At 35.8% G+C, this 16,882-nt stretch overlaps 1 long non-coding RNA gene across 2 annotated transcripts; it reads right to left on the reverse strand.

The window, feature by feature from the left end:
- Positions 1-9,713: 9,713 nt before the first annotated feature.
- On the reverse strand, positions 9,714-16,553 carry LOC107761865 (uncharacterized). Of its 2 annotated transcripts, XR_012710679.1 has the most exons (3): positions 16,184-16,553; positions 15,864-16,018; positions 9,714-11,062 (listed from the first exon to the last, which is right to left on the reverse strand). It is a non-coding gene; the product is annotated as an uncharacterized LOC107761865 (long non-coding RNA). The 2 variants fall into 2 exon arrangements; XR_001642655.2 differs by lacking the exon at positions 9,714-11,062 and having other exon boundaries at positions 15,720-16,018.
- Positions 16,554-16,882: the final 329 nt, after the last annotated feature.

The raw sequence follows: 16,882 nt of genomic DNA on the forward strand, positions 1-16,882 counted from the left end.
TGCGTAGTTCGAGCAGATTGGATATGGGAGAGAATTAAAAAAATACTGATTTGGAGAAAATATTTTTTTCTTTTTTGAAAAATGATGAAACATGTAAAATCTTTTTTGAATTTTATTTTTCTCTTTTTCTTTTCTCTCTCTCTCTTTTTCGGAAAATGATGGGAAAGTGCAAAATCTTTTTGGATTTTTCTTTTTTATTTCTTTTTCGGTCTTTTCTTGAAAAAGTTGTGAAACAAAAATATAACTGGGTCCTACATGCTTCATCTTTATACTTCACTCTCTCTTTTTCTCATTTACTCTCAACCATCATTGTTTCGCCAAATGACCCATTTACCCTTAAGGAATGCAGCGTGTAGCACACATGGATGATTAAATATCTTTTTGGGCCATGGGCCCGTTTTGACATAATTTGGATAGGCCTCGTATAAAGGGGCACGGTGCTTGGGACTGAGCCCTGCTAAGTGTAAATGACATGATGCAAATAAGCATGACCTAAAGGCTGACCTAAGTTTGGGGTTCACTAGACCAGGCAAGTCGGGGCGGCACGTGATCGATGGCGGCTGCTCTAGCTGTCCGCCCACTCCACGCTCCCACACCACCCCCTAAATACACGGGTGATACAAAAGGCAGTGTACGCTCAAACATACTCCGGAAGACTTGTTGCAGAAAGAAGAACATGGTTATGCAAATGATTACAGTTATAAAGCGGTGAACACATAAAGAAAAGCGATAAACAAATAACCAACAAAACAGGAAATAAGACAAATAAAGAAAATAAAGAAAACAAACACTTCAACCGAATATCCGAAAAGTCAACAAGATTAAATATCAGCTCGAACCTGCAACTCCCCAGCAGAGTCGCCAAAGCTGTCACAGCCCTTTTTTCACTCCTCACTAACCCTCTTTAAAATAATAAAAGGATTTGGAAGCTCAAAAGGGTTTTCAATTTTGAAAGTGATAAAGTATTTGCGTTTCAAAGAAATATTTAGAGTCGCCACCTGACATTTAATTTTGGTGTGCTAGGTCACCGTTTTGAAAATAACAATTTTTCTTCAAAATACATTTGACTCTTAAACCAGTTTGCACGAGAGATTCAAGGTAAGGGAGTTCATCTGACACGGGGAGAAGGTGTTAGGCATTCCCCGAGTCCCGTAACTAGTACGGTTGCATACTCAATCTAGTTGGCTTTTAAAATATTCGAATTGAGGTGATAAACTCAGAAATGAGAAAATTAACACATAAGAGGCTCAAGATCGTTCCCACCTAATAAAAAAAAGATAAAAATAAAAATAAAACAAGAATAAAGGTATTACGAGTTCGCTTTCGGCCCCCAATTACAGAATACTACATGGCATTCCCCGGAATAAAATATATACAAATCCTTTGGGGTATTCCCCGGATAAATTTAATTAAGGGAACGACCTCTCTCCTCAAAACTAACAAAAATCCTAAAGTTTGCCTACCCATGTGATGACGGCATAAGCATGCTCCTAACGATGTAAACAAATAATAAAGCTATAAACAAAAGCAATGAAGATTTAAGATCCTAATTTTTATTTTTATTTTTTTATTTTGAATCCCCAGCGAAAACATGAAATCATTTGCACTCACTCAACTATAAATCATGAATTATTTACGCAACAACCACGAAGAAGTAATTAAAACAAAAACAGATATTAGAAACAAGAAAGCACAAATTGAAATCAAATGGGATTAGTGAAGAGAAATGGACCTTAATATTAAATGTGAAATTTGAATGCTCGGACAACTTTGAAACTCATAAGCAACAAGATTGCGAATAGGACCTTGGACGGAACTTGCGTTCGTCAGCTCCAAATGGATCTCACACGACTCAGCCTCAATCGAACTCCATTGAAAACCAAAGGCCCGAAATTAACGAGAAGAAACATCATCTCCTTTGTATATACATTTTTTCGAAATCTCTTTAGAATGAAAAGATTTGTCAGCAATTGAGGACACACTATTGTCCGATGAGGCTACACTTATAGATGAAACAGTAACTGGAAATTAAAGTTTGGGAGGAGACGCTACTTTTGTAAACGGACCAGAAAAAATGAGATGGAGCATTGAGATTCGTTGCTCTTTGGATTTTCATTCCCAACCCCCTTTTGCTTTTCTGTTTCATTTTTCAATTCCTACTCTCGTTCCCGTATCTTTCTGGGTCTTAGGAGATTATGCAATTTTTAATAATTAACATCGGACAAAGAAATAGAGAAACAGAGTAAATTTGAAAAAGGAAAGGGAATAAAGATCAAAGGCTAAATTAGGAAGGGAAATGGATGGGAAGTTGGTATTGTTGATATTGGCAGCAAAATGTTTGGATGAATATGCTGAGTATTTTTTGAAATGAAAGAATTAGGTGCAGCCAATTTTTTTCTTGTCTCTAGGGTTGGGGTTTGTGAAAATTATGAATTTTATATGATTTGGGGAAAGAACCTTGGCCATTGGATTAAAGAGAATGGATGGCTGAGATTAGGTGGGCTAATGGGTTCGGTGCTGGGCTGTTCCAATTTGAGCCTTTGGTAGCCAGATTTGTGCTCAAAATTGGCCTAATTAACAAAATATCTATCAACCCAATATTAACTCTTGCCTATTAAATAAAACAAAGATAAAAATACTACCAAAATATTAATTAGTCCTACTTAAGTAGAATAAAATATTAAAATAAAACTAACCGTTAAAACAAAACTATTTTTTAGTATTTTTTCAAATATCAAAAATAAAAAATAGGATTAGATTAAAATCAACGCTAAATTAAAATAATATTACTTCAAAAAATACTAATATTTTTTAAAAGGATACGTAATGAGGTAAAAAACAAAGTGAAACTATTTTTTGTGTTTTCGAAATTTATGTTCTACTATTATATTAAAAGTGAAAAATAGGCTAAATCCTATAAAAATAAGTAAATATTTTAAAAATACTACTTCAAAAAGTTGCACGGGTCAAAAATTGCGTGCTTACACAAGGAATGTTATTCTTGAGAGTCAATTGAGTCAACTTCAGGAGGCACCTAGTTCCAATATCTCTCAAAGCGAAGAGGTTGCCCGTCTGACCAAGGAAAATGTTGAGCTCAAGAAATAGGTGGAGGACCTGAAAGAGAGACTGCTCAATGAGCAAATGTTGGCGAATGCTCAAATGGATCTAGTCCTCCAAACCCCTGCCTCTACCTCTAAGCCCTCTCCTTCCACTGCTCCCTAGACAGTGTCCCCTCAGTGTCAAGCCCTAAGTGTTGATTTTTTTTGCTAGTTTATGATGTTGTTTGTGGTACTCGCTTTCTCTCTTTGTTCTAAATTGTGCATGGTTGTTAGCAACATTGAATCTACTCCCTGTCATAAAATCCAAACTTTTTAATGGAAGCTTTTCCCTTTTTTGTTGTATATGTCTTGCTTTTATGCTTTGTTTTTAGTCATGTTGTGTCCACATAAGTGGCATAAGTTAACTCAAGGTAGACTTCTTTTTGCTTAAAGCCTGTTACTAATCTTTTCATGATGCCAAAGGGGGAAAATAATTCAGGGGGAACAGGAAATGTTGGTTCTTAGGGGAAACTTAAATTATAAGTTTGTCATCATCAAAAGGTGGGAAATTGATAGGTTATATGTGTATTCCTGTTATGTTTGATGATCTAACAAACTTACTATTAAGAACCAAATAAGGAACCTGATACACATCATTAGAAACATAAAGATCAACAAGTCTCTAGTTGGAGACACAGTTCAACTCTTCAGAGTCAAAGGAACAACAGAGGGAACAGATAGATACCACTTCTCGAGAAAACTGCACCAGTCAACTGTCCCAGCTGTAAAGTTGTTGTCTGCACACGCTACAGTACAGAAATAGTGCAGCAGTCAACTTTATGGGGAATCTCTTTTACCTAACTTGCTTACATCATTCTAAGTGATGTCACAAATGCATTATTAACATCAAGGGAGGTAAAATAAATCACTTGAACACTTAGAGAATTCACTCAAGCACACTCACTGTGATTGATCATCCAACAAACGATTCTCAAGTGCATCAAGAACAAAGAACAACACTGCTACGGACCAGTTCCCCATATCAAGTTATTGTATGTCCTTGGTTGATTTGTAACTTTGTAAAAGCTCCTACTTGTAATTCTTATTAGCTTACTTAGAAGCATAGTGTAGGAAACCCTTTGCAAATCATAAACCCTTATGTTTGTGTCTTGGCTAGAGTTAGTCGAGTTGTAAAGTCTTTGTAATAGAGTCATTATAAAGTGGCTTGTAATAGAGTTTTACAAGTTAGTGAGGTATTAAGAGGTTAATTCCTAAGTTACATAGGTTGTAATCTAAAGTTGCTCAGTAGTGAAGTTAAAATACTACAAGGGTAGGTCATGGTTTTTAATCTCGTTGAGCTGAGAATTTTCCACGTAAAATTCCTCTTGTCATTTACTTATTTCAGTGTGCGTGGTTTCTATGAGAACTAATAGAGAACCTGGTTCTCTATATAGTTTGGTGGACCCTTAAATTCTATTAGTATTTTTGGTAGGAAGAAAATTCAATTGCTTCTGCTTCTGCTTCTAGGAGAGGCTAGTTTTTGTTGCTTCTCAAAAACTACTTCTGCTTTCCCCAAAAGTACTTTTTCAAACCAAAAAAATTGGCCAAACACCTCAAGTTAAAAAAAAGTTTTTTTAAAAATTTTATTTAGAAAAAGCACTTTTGTCCTTAAAAGAAGTTTTGCCACACAGGTTATTAAACTACATACTTAGCCTAGACATTTACATGGGTCAACTTGGACCGTGCCCCGAGCAGATAATATTTTCGTCGACTAAATTTTAGTTTAGACATACTCAAATGTAGTTTTTCTTTTTTATGTGCAGAAAGTTTCTGAAATAATTCCAAAGAAAATCTCTTCTGGCATCACAAGTGTTATTGTGCATGGTATGCACACATACTATGGCATGGTGTTGCTTTTGGGGTTCTCAGTTTTCATCCGAACTCTACTTGAAGTACATTACACGATTTATATGTATAATTTTCGTCAAAATAAAAGGTCAGTTCAACTTTACGAGCACAGGAAAAAAAAAAGCATAATTTGTTAAGAAATGTAGCTCAAAAATAATAATATAGAACAAGGAAAAACAAGTTAAGAGATATAGAGAGAAAGAGAGAAGGAAGATATTTCTTCTTCAATTGTGTGTCTTTTCCTATCTATTACAAGGCCTTTATATAGGCATAAAAAGTGAAGAAAATATGTCATGAAATATGTCATTGAACATACAAAATATGTCATTGAATATGTCATTAAGCATTTGAGAAGAAGATCATGGAAGAAGAGTAGACATCCACCATAATGTGATATTTATCATAACACTTCCCCTTGGATGTCTATAGATAATGTGCCTCGTTAAAACCTTACTAGGAAAAAAACCTATGGAAAAAAAATCCTAGTGAAGGAAAAAGAGTACACATGTTTAGAAACACGCCTTTTAGTTGTCTAGTTAAAACCCTTGCAAGGAAAAACCCAGTGGGACAAAATCTTGTAAGGGAAAAAGAGTACAACGTGTATTAACTCCCCCTGATGAGAACATCAATACACATCCTTGATCATTCACATCCCAATCTTGTACACTAGTTTCTTTAAGGTTGACGTTGATAGGGATTTGGTGAACAAATCAGCCATATTATCACTTGAACGAATCTGTTGCACATTCATATCACCATTCTTTTGAAGATCATGAAAAATAACTTTGGTAAGATGTGCTTTGTCCTAGCACCTTTTATGAATCCTCCCTTCAATTTGGGCTATGCATGCTATATTGTCTTCATACAAAATTATGGGTAGTTTGTCACACTTCAAACCACATTTGTCTCGGATAAGATATATTATAGACCTCAACCAAATACATTCTCGACTTGCTTCATGAATAGCAATTATCTCAGCATGATTAGAAGAAGTAGCCACGATTGATAGCTTAGTCGATCGCCAAGATATGACAGTGCCTCCACATGTAAACACATAGCATGTTTGAGATCGAGCCTTGTGTGTGTCAGATAAATACTCTACATCGGCATAACCCACAAGATTGGGATTGCAATTATTGCCATAAAATAAGCCCACATTGGTAGTCCCTTTTAGATAACACAATATGTTTTTGATTTCACTCCAATATCTCCTTGTAGGAGCAGAGCTATATCTTGCTAAGACATTAACTGAAAACGTTATGTCACGCCTTGTAGTGTTAGCAAGATACATTAGTGCATCTATTGCACTAAGATATGGTACTTCAGGACCAACAAGTTCTTCATTATTTCAGGTCGGAATGGATCTTTATTTATATCGAGTGATCTCACAACCATCGGGGATACTAAATGGATGTGCTTTATCCATATAAAATCGCTTTAAAATCTTTTTAGTGTATGCTGATTGATTGATAAAAATTTCATCTTTCATATACTCAATTTGTAGACCAAAACAAAAAGTCTTTCCAAGATCTTTCATTTCAAATTCTTTCTTTAAACAATCTACTACTTTAGGAAGCTGCCTGGGAGTTGTAATGATATTTGAATCATCAACATACACAGAGATTGTAACAAATTCAAATCCAGATCTTTTTATAAAGATACAAGGACAAATTTAATCATTCTTGTACTCTTCTTTCAATAGGTACCCACACAGGCGATTATATCACATGCACCCTGATTGTTCAATCCGTATAAGGATTTTTTAAGCTTTATTTAATAAATTTCTTGGAAACATTAATATGCTTCAGAACAATTTTAATCCTTCAATAATTTTCATTATACGCATATCAAGTTTTCATATATTGCCAGATTAAAACCTGAAATGATTATATCCACCATAAGAGAACATATCTCCATATAATCAATGTGAGGATATTTACTAATTTTCTTGTATCACAAGTCGTCTTTATGTCTATCGACTTGAACTTCTTGCACAAAAACACATTTATACCTCCATTGGCTTTATACTTTCAGGTGTTGGGACTATTCGCCCAACTTCACATTTTTTCAAGTGAAGTCAATTTTTATTGCGTATTTTTCATTTGGCCAATCATTTATCTGTCCAGATTTTATGACAGATTTGAGCTCAAGATCCTCGTCAATATTAATAATATTAAGCGCTACATTATGTTAACAATATCGTCGACGATCACTTTACGTCGGTTCCATTATTACCTAATAAAGACATAACTTATTGAGATCTCTTTAACTCATTATATTTAGGTACCCGAGCCTCTCCCATGAAGTCTTATGAAGTATTATGTCGTGGTGCTCTTCTAGGGAACTTGCCTCCTTATTATGACCATTTTGAATACTTGCCCCTCTCCTTCTTCAAGGAGTTTTAACTTTGGAACTGATTGGTCTGTTACGCTTCATGCGTGCCATAGACTTTGTCCCTCATAGACTTTATTCTATTTGGAGCATTAGCAGCTGAAATATGACATTTAGCTTTGGGTCAGCAAATGCGTCTGGCAATAAATGAATTATCACTTGAACTTCAAGTTCATATTTTCTTGTACGAGTATCTATATATATTCATAATAATTCATTTCACGTATCACTTTCTCAGTTGCCCATTTTCTCCCGCTAATGTTGGGATCACCAACATATTTCCCAACCTTCTTTGGGAACTCATTTTTGTGCATTTTGATGGCATAATTAAATCATATAGCACATCCATATTTCTATATAGAAACTATTTGGTTCCTGACCCTGAACCGATTGTGATAGGGAGAAATTTTTATAACTTGGCTAGATGCGTACAAGTGTTGATGTATATTAAACAATACACCTCATGCCAAATTTTGTTTTTGGGAGTTTTGTTCTCATAACCAATGATTTAGCTATAATTGGAGGCATACAATTTCTGCTAAACCAACTTGGATTTAAACCAGTATTATTAAGATAAATCATTATAATTTATATTCTGGAACTATGATATAATAACTTGAGCAAGCAATCTTGCAAAAGCCAAACTGCAAGTTGATAACAAATGCACATGTGACCATAGAATAGATGCATCTATTAAAATCATATAATAGTAAATGGTCCACATGGTAGGTGACTGGGCCCATATATTTATCACCTTTTATTTGTTCCAGAAATCAAGGGATTCAATCCCAACCTTAACTGGTATATCATGAGAATAAGCAGCACAAGATAATTCTTGAAGAATCTTCTATTCTTCAATATATGCCAATGTAATTCTCAATTAATTTTTCGCATCATAATTGAACCAGGATGGTCAGCCGGTTATGCCAACTAATATTTGTTTCACTAAACCTCTAGTTTACTTGTGGCATATGATTCCATCATTATGCTTATATTTGTGTAGTACAAATAGAAAGAAAATCGGGTAACCTTTCTTATTTACCCAGTATGATTATAGAAATATGAAGATATTTAATCTTCCTTTCATTTATAGTCTCAATATGCCAACCACTTTGACTTATACATTTGAAACTCAAAAAGTTTCTTTTGAGACTTTACAATATCAATGTCATGAATAAATTTATTCATCCGGATAGTAACAAATTAGTTTTTCTAGATTTCTTAATAACTTTTGTACTACAAGATCTTTTATCATACGATTCATATGGTAAATGTCTCCTTCACGGAGAAACTTATACCATAATAAATTGTCATGGTCAGAATTATCATAAGCAAAATCATTTCTTGCTTTAATTTTGCCTTTAATAACTTTTATAAGGCATGACAAAATAATAGTTGGCTTATCACATGTACGCAGCCAATGACATATTCATGTAACCACACAATAATATTTATTCTCTTTATTTCACTCAAACCTCCCTTAGAGGTGAGTTGTGTGGTATTCATATAATCATGAATTGCATGTCTTTATTCATTGTTTTATCACATATTGCCACATTCAACTTTAGGAGTGGGTTTGCATTCTCAATGCTTATCACAAGTCACATTCTCGTCAAGGAATGGATCATAATTAGCGACGTGCTTTTTTATTTTCATACCAATTTGATGGTAAACATTGCCTTCACATTTTGAAGGACTATTTTGAGAACCCTTATTGTTCTCCTTTTATAATCATAGAGATGATTATTATTATTTTGATCTTTGGAATGCCCACGTTCGTTGTTCAACCACTTGTCTTTTATTTAAACTTATTATGCACTGCTACCAAATTCACTTCAAGAATGGAGCAAATCAAGTGGGACAATCTTCATGCCTTTAATTAAAAATATATTATTTTTCTTTAGTCATTATATATCATCAATATGGTACAGTGAAACTCAAACCCAATGTCTTACCCATATAAAGGCATGTTATGCCATAATGAATTGGGACTTAAACCCAACTTTTATCATCATGGAGCATCAGGACTTAAACTCGATGTCTTATCCTTATGGTACGTTGAGACTTGAACCCATCTTCTTACCCCCATATAATATTTATCACAAATTGTCTTATTCACTTTTAGGAATGGAACATAATTTTATGTAGCCACAAATAAGTAAATAGAAATGATAAGAACTATTATCAACAAAAATATAATGGAGTACAAACTCGTGTATTATTATCTTACATATAAACATTTCAAAACAGAAAGTCACCATGTAGCATTATTACTATATGATGTGTTACTGCAAATTAATGCATGATGATTACATAAAATGTACACAAGAATTGAAACACATAACTAAATATACAATTTCATAAAGCAAATAATCATGAGTAATAACTATTGCTAGCATATTCTGTTTTTATACAGAAGATGTCAAAATAGACTAGTACAACATAATGATATCACTTTGCCAACTATCAACATAAAAAAACATGTTGCATCTAACTAGATTAGTATGGATCATAATATAATTGGCATTATTTTTCCTTTGCCTAAAGCAGAAGATTAACGGAATACATTGCCTTTACCAAAATAGAAACCTAAGTGTACAGTTTTTCACTCGCAAAATTTTTTTCTTTTTCAAAGAAGCAATAGAACCACATCACGAAGCCAAACAAAATTGGAATAAAATCTCAACATAGTATTACTAACATATTAAAATCCTTGAAGTAATATGGACATTCCTCCAACATGATCATGTGACATAACTATTATGAGTAAGAAAATCACTTTTTTCCAGATTAACAGTATTTAGCTCTAACATGCTTGAAATTTAGTTTCATGGGACCTCTAGGATATAGTAGTAATTATTATCTACCTTATATACATGTCTAACTTTTGTAGTAATTATGTTATAATTTATAGAACCACTAAAAGGCTATTTAACGGATCAAATATTAGCATCTGATGGTCCTACCTTGTTTTATCCGCTCCAAACTAACATATAACTCCTTTTCATTTTCATGGCGAGATATGGAAAGACCATACGAAATTTTGCTGCAACACTTCAACTTTTATGTCTAATTTCGTGCTGATAACGTGTTAAGAATTGTAGCTCAAAATAACAATATAGAACAAGAAAAAACAAGTTAAGAGATATAGAGAGAAAGAGAGAAGGAAGAGATTTTCTTCTTCAATTGTGTGTCTTTTCCTATCTATTACAAGGCCTTTATATAGACATAAAAAGTGAAGAAAATATGTCATTGAATATGTCATTAAGTATTTGAGATGAAAATTATAGAAGAAGAGTAGACATCCATCATAATAATATTTATCATAACATAATTAGATTATTAAGGGCCAAACTTCTAGCTCTTGAGTAGTGGCCACTTCAACTTTATGAGCACAGGAGTGATGTCAACGAGGTATGGAGTTCTACCTCCACAAAAAGGAGTATTATGTGTGGGGGTGTTTGGAAATAGTAATAAACCAACAGCCGGAAATAGTAGGAATATAGTTTAATAATAACTAAAATAGAAGGTGCTGTGGATTTTAATGGAACATAATGTCCCTTAGCTGCTTCTCTCCAATCACTCCTTTATCCGTAACAGTATTCATCACTTTCATGTATACATGTGTCGATGTGCCATTGGTTGTTCTATTGACCAATGGTCAAAATTCTTCTTAGCTTCTCTCGTGTTTGCTCTTCTTTTTCGAGGCAAAAGCTTCTCTCTCCCTAGTTTCAAAATAGGGTTATTTTCGCAAACTGGCTTGTTGCAAAAAAGATCGATGTGGCCAAAAATGACTAGACATGAAAGATTTGGCTTCTACCCCCGAAGTCAAGAACTTAAGGTTCACTAGGAAGACCAGACCCTATGTGGGCTGCCTACGTATCTCGCCCCCAAAGACGAGAATCAGGTATGCGTAGTTCGAGCAGATTGGATATGGGAGAGAATTAAAAAAATACTGATTTGGAGAAAATATTTTTTTCTTTTTTGAAAAATGATGAAACATGTAAAATCTTTTTTGAATTTTATTTTTCTCTTTTTTTTTTCTCTCTCTCTCTTTTTCGGAAAATGATTGGAAAGTGCAAAATCTTTTTGGATTTTTCTTTTTTATTTCTTTTTCGGTCTTTTCTTGAAAAAGTTGTGAAACAAAAATATAACTGGGTCCTACATGCTTCATCTTTATACTTCACTCTCTCTTTTTCTCATTTACTCTCAACCATCATTGTTTCGCCAAATGACCCATTTACCCTTAAGGAATGCAGCGTGTAGCACACATGGATGATTAAATATCTTTTTGGGCCATGGGCCCGTTTTGACATAATTTGGATAGGCCTCGTATAAAGGGGCACGGTGCTTGGGACTGAGCCCTGCTAAGTGTAAATGACATGATGCAAATAAGCATGACCTAAAGGCTGACCTAAGTTTGGGGTTCACTAGACCAGGCAAGTCGGGGCGGCACGTGATCGATGGCGGCTGCTCTAGCTGTCCGCCCACTCCACGCTCCCACACCACCCCCTAAAGACACGGGTGATACAAAAGGCAGTGTACGCTCAAACATACTCCGGAAGACTTGTTGCAGAAAGAAGAACATGGTTATGCAAATGATTACAGTTATAAAACGGTGAACACATAAAGAAAAGCGATAAACAAATAACCAACAAAACAGGAAATAAGACAAATAAAGAAAATAAAGAAAACAAACACCTCAACCGAATATCCGAAAAGTCAACAAGATTAAATATCAGCTCGAACCTGCAACTCCCCAGCAGAGTCGCCAAAGCTGTCACAACCCTTTTTTCACTCCTCACTAACCCTCTTTAAAATAATAAAAGGATTTGGAAGCTCAAAAGGGTTTTCAATTTTGAAAGTGATAAAGTATTTGTGTTTCGAAGGATTATTCAGAGTCGCCACCTGACATTTAATTTCGGTGTGCCAGGTCACCGTTTTGAAAATAACAATTTTTCTTCAAAATACATTTGACTCTTAAACCAGTTTGCACGAGAGATTCAAGGTAAGGGAGTTCATCTGACTCGGGGAGAAGGTGTTAGGCATTCCCCGAGTCCCGTAACTAGTACGGTTTCATACTCGATCTAGTTGGCTTTTAAAATACTCGAATTGAGGTGATAAACATAGTGTGACGACCCGGCCGGTCGTCTTAAGAATTAATGCCCCGATCCCCTTTTAACTGCTTTCCCCAAGTTTATTTCTGCTAATGTGATTTGCCGGGATGCTCGGTTTTGAGTTTTGAGGAGTTTTGGGACACTTAGTCCCTAAATGAGAGTTTAAGTGTTAAAAAGTTGACCGAAGTCGGAACAGTGGAGAGACAGCCTCGGAATGGAAATCCGACGGTTCCGTTAGCTCCGTTAGGTGAATTTGGGGCTGGGAGCGTGTTCGGAATGTGTTTTGGAGGTCCGTAGCTAATTTAGGCTTGAAATGCCGAAGTTTGAATTTTTGAAGTTTCCGGTCCGGTAGTGAGATTTTGATCCGAGGGTCGGAATGGAATTTCGGAAGTTTCAGTAGCTCTGTCATGTCATTTGGGATGTGTGTGCAAAATTTCAGGTCATTCGGACGAGATCTGATACAGTTTTTGATCGAAAACATAATTTAAGAGTTTTTGGAGTTCTTAGGTCTGACTCCTATGTTAAATTGGTGATTTGATGTTGTTGTGAGCATTCCGAAGTTTTGAGCAAGTTGGAACGATGTCATGAGATGTGTTGGTACAATTGGTTTGAAGTTCCGAGAGTTCCGGGTAGGTTCCGGGATGTTTTAGTGCAAAAATCATAGATGTAGCAGGTCTACAGGGGTTGCAGGCCCCAGAACTCACCCATGCGGTCCGCACAAAAATAGGTGCGCCCGCGGTGAGTGCTGTACGGCCCGCACAAAGACGGAATGCAGCCGCATGAAGACTGGCGCGGACCGCACAAAGTTGTGGTGCGGCCGCACGAATGGGTTTGGCAGCTTCTCTGAACTTCACTGACGCGGACCGCGTGACCATAGCGTACGGCCGCATGGAGAGGGACGCGGGCCGCATGAAGTGGGATGCGGCCGCATGAGTTTGACCTGAAGGGTACTCTATATAAATACGAGGTTTTGGGTTTTTATTTGATATTTTGACCTAGAGAGCTCGGATTTTGGCGATGTTTCGAAGGTTTTTCAAGAAATTCATCGGGGTAAGTGATTTTAACTCAGATTTGGCTAGAATACATGAATCTATCACTGAATTCATCATTAATTTGTGATTTGAGATGGAATTTGGGAAGAAAATTGTGAAACCTTTCAAAAATGTAAAATGATAATTTAAAGGGCCAAATAGTGTCGGAATTGTATAATTTTCGTATGGTTAGACTCGTGAGAGTGCGAGGTTTCTGGGAATATAAATTTTTACCGATTTCGAGACGTGATCCCGAGGGGAGTTTTGGTCATTTTCCATAATTTCGCGTATTAGCTTTGAATTAAAACATAGAATCATTTGTTTGAGATGATATTTACGATATGCAATTGAATTGAATAGATTTGGGCCATTTGGAGTCGGATACTCGTGGCAAAAGCATGGTTTCTAGTTGATTTTGAGTCGATTCGAGGTAAGTGGCTTGTCTAACCTTGTGTGGGGGACCTTTCCCTTTAGGATGTGCTATATTTGATAATTGAAATGCTCTGTACGTGAGGTGACGAGCGCGTACTTGAGCTAATTGTTGAAAATCCGGTTTTTCCTTAAGTATTTCAATTGAGTTCTTTTCTTGTTTTATTCTACTTGTGAATTTAGCATGTTGCTAGTCTAGAAAGGCATGTTTAGTTGACTTAATTGTCTATTTGCTTAAATTGCCTGAATTGCATTATGTGAAGTATGTTAGGCTAGAAGTAAATGTTTACGTGGTACGAAATTAGCGTTTAATTTAATATTCTTGTGTTGCTGCTCTGTGTGTTAAATTGGGACTACAAGTTAGATTCCCGGGAGATTGTGTTGCTGCTCTGTGTTTTAAATTGGGACTACGGGTTAGATTCCCGGGAGATTCCCCCTGCACATTTACTTTGGGACTACGAGTTAGATTCCCGGGAGATTTCCCCTGCACATTTACTTTGGGACTACGGGTTAGATTTCCGGGAGATCCCCCGCACATATATTGAGGATACCGAGAGATCCTCGGGATACCAAGAGATCCCTAGCTTATATTAAGGATACCGAGAGATCCTCGGGATACCAAGAGATCCCTAGTACATGTCGAGGATACTAAGAGATCCTCGAGATACTTAAAGATCCCCGGTTACTTTCCTTATGGTAGGCTTTCATCATTGTTTCCGTTATTGTACTCTTATTATCCTGCATAGATTCTTATTGTAGGTTCTCAATTGTACTGCTTATCTTATCCTGCCATCTTTATATTTTATATAACCTCAGTAGGGCCCTGACCTTCCTCGTCACTACCCAACCGAGGTTAGGCGTGACACTTACTGAGTACCGCTGTGGTGTACTCACGCCTCTTCTGCACATATTTTTCATGTGCAGATCCAGGTACCTCTACTCAGGCGCACTATCAGTGAGGTAGGAGGACTACGGAGACTTCGAGGTAGATCTGTTGTGTCCGCAGACCGATGAGTCTCCCTCTTTATTCTATCTTTAGTACTTAGTTCTCTTTCCTTCCGTTTGTTAGATATTCTGGAGTTTGGAGCTTCACTATACATTTCTGTAGCCTATGTTTTCCCGTGAGTTTCCGGGTTTTGGGATTGTTTTAGTCTTGAGATATTGAGTTGTATATGCCGAGCGGCATTCAGTACAATTTTCTTTTTAGATAATTAAATATGGTATTCTATTTTTCCACAATTTTTATGTTTCCGCAACTGTTAGGCTTACCTGGTCACGGAGACTAGGTGCTGTCATGACATGTTCACGGTTAGTGAACTAGGGCCGTGACACACAGAAATGAGAAAATTAACACATAAGAGGCTCAAGATCGTTCCCACCTAATAAAAAAAGATAAAAATAAAAATAAATAAGAATAAAGGTATTACGAGTTCGCTTTCGGCCTCCAATTACAGAATATGACGGGGCATTCCCCGGAATAAAATATATACAAATTTTTTGGGGTATTCCCCGGATAAATTTAATTAAGGGAACGACCTCTCTCCTCAAAACTAACAAAAATCCTAAAGTTTGCCTACCCATGTGATGACGGCATAAGCATGCTCCTAACGATGTAAACGAATAATAAAGCTATAAATAAAAGCAATGAAGATTTAAGATCCAAATTTTTATTTTTTATTTTTTACTTTATGCCCCAAACCTTCGGCTTATTTCATCATTCAAGACAAATCACTTTACAATTGTCCATTTATCTTACCCAACACAGTAGTACTTTCAAATCTAATACAAGTTGAATCCCCAGCGAAAACATGAAATCATTTGCACTCACTCAACTATAAATCATGAATTATTTACGCAACAACCACAAAGAAGCAATTAAAATAAAAACAGATATTAAAAACAAGAAAGCACAAATTGAAATCAAATGGGATCAGTGAAGAGAAATGGACCTTAATATTAAATCTGAAATTTGAATGCTCGGACAACTTTGAAACTCATAAGCAAAAAGATTGCGAATAGGACCTTGGACGGAACTCGCGTTCGTCAGCTCCAAATGGATCTCGCACGACTCAGCCTCAATCGAACTCCATTGAAAACCAAAGGCCTGAAATTGACGAGAAGAAACATTATCTCCTTTGTATATACATTTTTTCGAAATCTCTTTAAAATGAAAAGATTTGTCAGCAATTGAGGACACACTGTTGTCCGATAAGGCTACACTTATAGATGAAGCAGTAACTGGAAATTAAAGTTTGGGAGGAGACGCTACTTTTGTAAACGGACCAGAAAATATGACATGGAGCATTGAGATTCGTTGCTCTTTGGATTTTCATTCCCAGCCCCCTTTTGCTTTTTTGTTTCATTTTTCAATTCCCACTCTCGTTCCCGTGTCTTTCTGGGTCTTAGGAGATTATGCCATAATAATTAAAAAATTTAATAATTAACATCGGACAAGGAAATAGAGAAACAAAGTAAATTTGAAAAAGGAAAGGGAGCAAAGATCAAAGGCTAAATTAGGACGGGAAATGAATGGGAAGTTGGTATTGTTGATATTGGCAGCAAAATGTTTGGATGAATATGCTGAGTATTTTTTGAAATGAAAGAATTAGGTGCAGCCAATTTTTTTCTTGTCTCTAGGGTTGGGGTTTGTGAAAATTATGAATTTTATATGATTTGGGGAAAGAACCTTGACCATTGGATTAAAGAGAATGGATGGCTGAGATTAGGTGGGCTAATGGGTTCGGTGCTGGGCTGTTCCAATTTGAGCCTTTGGTAGCCAGATTTGTGCTCAAAATTGGCCTAATTAACAAAAAATCTATCAACCCAATATTAACTCTTGCCTATTAAATAAAACAAAGATAAAAATACTACCAAAATATTAATTAGTCTTACTTAAGTAGAATAAAATATTAAAATAAAACTAACCGTTAAAACAAAACTATTTTTTTGTATTTTTTCAAATATCAAA

The sequence above is a fragment of the Nicotiana tabacum genome, chromosome 6 (assembly GCF_000715075.1).
Source record: "Nicotiana tabacum cultivar K326 chromosome 6, ASM71507v2, whole genome shotgun sequence".
NCBI lineage: Eukaryota > Viridiplantae > Streptophyta > Magnoliopsida > Solanales > Solanaceae > Nicotiana > Nicotiana tabacum.